This window comes from Hemiscyllium ocellatum, chromosome 18 (assembly GCF_020745735.1).
Source record: "Hemiscyllium ocellatum isolate sHemOce1 chromosome 18, sHemOce1.pat.X.cur, whole genome shotgun sequence".
In the NCBI taxonomy this organism is placed as follows: Eukaryota; Metazoa; Chordata; class Chondrichthyes; order Orectolobiformes; family Hemiscylliidae; genus Hemiscyllium; species Hemiscyllium ocellatum.
This window is the reverse complement of record NC_083418.1, coordinates 10,682,026-10,685,374: the sequence shown is the minus strand read 5'-3', so window position 1 is coordinate 10,685,374 and position 3,349 is coordinate 10,682,026.

The following is a 3,349-nucleotide window of genomic DNA, read 5'->3' as shown; positions in this document are numbered from 1 at the left end:
TCCCACATGCCTGTCACTCTCCCTCCCTCCCTCTCTCCCATATTGCCCCATATACTCTCTCCATGTCTGTCCTGCATTCCCTCACTCACATTCCCTCTCTCCCACTCTCCCTCCCCCTCCCTCTCTCCCATTCCCTTTCCTTCTATTTCCTCTCTCCGTCTCCTATTCCCTCTTCCTCCCTCTCTCCCTCCTTCCCTCTCTACATCCGTCTTTCTCCCTCTCCATTCCTCCCTCTTTCGCTCACATTCCTATGCTCTCCAATGTTCCTTCTCTCTCTCCCACATTCCTTCTCTCTCTCAATCCCTCTCCCTCACATTCCCTCTTTTTTCTTTTTCCCACATCCCCTCTCCCTGTCTCTGTCTACCATATTCCCCTGTTGTCCCTCCCTCCCTCCCTCCCATCTCCATCCCTCCACATTCCTTTCCTGTCTCGTCTCCTCTCCCTCCCACATTCCCCATTTCACGCATTCCCCTGCTCTCTCCTTCCCCCTCTATCCCTCAGTCTCTTCCACATTCTGTCTCCCTCCCCATTTATTCCTCCCTTTCCCCCTGTCCCACATTCCCTCCCTCTCTCCTCATCTATCCCTCCAAAATACCCCCTCTCTCCCACATTCCTTCTCTCCAATTACATTTCTCTCCCAAGCGCTCTCCCACATTCCCTCTCTCTCTCTCACATTCCCTTTTCACATTCTTTTTCCCAATCCCTCTCCCTCACATTCCCTCTTTTTGTTTCTCTTTCCCACAATCCCTCTCCTTGTGTCTTTCTCCCATATGCTCTCTCTATCCCTCCCTCACTCCCATATTCTCCCTTTATCCATCCCTCCCTCTCTCCCCTCTCCATGTCTCTGCATTTTCTCTCTCCCCCCCTCCCCCCCTCCCTCCCTCCCTCTCCCCTCTATCCCTCCTGCATTCTCTCTGTTTCCCGCGTTCCCGGTGTCTCTCCATCCCCATCTAACCCTCCATCTCTCCCTCATTCTCTCTCCCTTCCTCCTTCCCTCCCCTCCCTCTCCCCCCTTTCCCCCTCTCCTTCATTCCTTCCCTCCCCTCCCTCTCCCCCCTTTCCCCCTCTCCTTCATTCCCTCCCTCCCTCCCTCCCTCCCTCCCCCTCTCCCACATTGCCTCTCTGTCTGACTCGCTACCACGTTTCCCCTTTCGCTAGCACTACACGGCATCCCCCATCCTCTCTCCTTCCCTCCCTACCTGCCTCTCCCTTCTCCTGCCCTATCCTTCCTCCCTTCCCCTCCTTTTCTCTCCCTTCCCTTTCTCCCCTCTCCATCACTCTCGCTCTCTCTGCCTCCCTTGTTCCCTCGCTCCCCCCACTTCCCCTTCCTCTCTCCCCATCCCTCTCTCTAGCTTCCTCTATCTCCCTTTCTCCCCTCCCACTATTATCTCTCTCTCCCCGTCCCTCTCTCCCACATTTCTTCTCTCCCTATTCCCTCTCCCCTTCCACCTCTCCCCATTCCCCCCTTTCCCACACTCCCTCTCTCTCCCCACCCACACTCCCACATTTCCTCTCAATCTCTTTCCCATACTCCTACTCCCAGCCTCTCTCTCCCACATTCCCCTACTCACACTCTCTTCTCTACCTTCCCCCTCTCTGTCCCACATTCCCCCTCTCTCTCTCCCACATTCCCTCTGTCTCTCCCTCTCCCTGTCTCCCACATTCCCCCCTCTCTCCCACATCCCCTCACCTCCCCTCTATTCCTGCCTCTATCCCACATTTCCTCCCAATCTCTCTGTTACTCCCTTCCTCTCTCCCACATCCCCCCATCCACACTCTCTTCTCTACCTTCCCGCTCTCTGTCCCACATTCCCTCTCTCTCCCACATCCCCTCTCTCTCTCTCCCACATTCCCTTAATCCCCCTCTATTCCTGCCTCTATCCCACATTTCCTCTCAATCTCTCTCCCACACCCCTCTCCCACTCCCTCCCTCTCCCTCTCCCACTCTAACACCCACATTCCCCCTCTCTGTCACCCCCTCCCTCTCTCCCATATTCCCCTCTCTCTCTATCCCCCTCTCTTCCACATCCCCCTCTGTCTCTTTCCCTCTCCGTCTCCCACATTATCTCCCACTCTCTCATATTCCCCCTCTCCCTGTCTCCCATATTCCCCTCTCTCCCACATTCCCTCTCTCTCCCCCACATTCCTTCTCTCTCTTGCTCCCACATTCTCTCCCCACCCTCCCTCCCACATTCTCTCCCCACCCTCCCTCACACATTCCCCCCCACCCTCCCTCCCACATTCTCTCCCCACCCTCCCTCCCACATTCTCTCCCCACCCTCCCTCACACATTCCCCCCCACCCTCCCTCCCACATTCTCTCCCCACCCTCCCTCACACATTCCCCCCCACCCTCCCTCACACATTCCCCCCCACCCTCCCTCCCACATTCTCTCCCCACCCTCCCTCACACATTCCCCCCCACCCTCCCTCACACATTCTCTCCCCACCCTCCCTCACACATTCCCCCCCACCCTCCCTCACACATTCCCCCCTCTCTCCCACATCCCCTCACTTCCCCTCTATTCCTGCCTCTATCCCACATTTCCTCTCAATCTCTCTCCCACACCTCTTCTTCTCCCTCCCTCTCCCACTCTAACACCCACATTCCCCCCTCTCTGTCACTCTCTCTCTCTCTGCCCCCCACCCTTTCCCCCCTCCTCTCTCTCCTCCACATTCCCTCTGTCTCTCTCCCTCTCCCTGTCTCCCACATGGTCTCCCTCTCTCTCATATTCCCTCTCTCCCACATTCCCCCTCTCTCTCTCCCACATTCCTTCTCTTTCTCTCTCTCTCTCTTTCGCTCCCTCTCTCTCATTCTCCCCCCCCCCCACTCTCTCTCCCTCTCTGTCCCACATTCCCTCTCTCTCTCCCCCGTATTCCCCCTCTCTCTCCCTCGTTCCCTCTCTCATTCTCCCCTCCACTCTCCCTCCCACATTTACTCTCTCTCTCTCCCACATTCCTTTTCTATCTCACACACACATTCCCTCTCTGTCCCGCATTCCCCCTCTCCCTCGTTCCCTCTCACATTCTCCCCTCCACCCTCCCTCCCACATTCCTCTCTCCCTCCCACATTCCTCTCTCCCATATTCCTCCCCTCTCTCCCTCGCTCCCCCCTCTCACATTTAATCTCTCTCTCTCTCCCCCACATTCCCTCTCTCGCTCTCACACACACACATTCCCCCTCTCTCTCTCTCACACACACACACACACACATTCCCTCTCTCTCTCTCTCTCTCTCTCTCACACACACACACACACACACACATTCCCTCTCTCTCTCTCTCTCTCCCCCCCCCCCCCCCCCCCCCTCACCTCCCTCTCCCCCCTCTCTGTCTGTGTCTCGGTGTGCA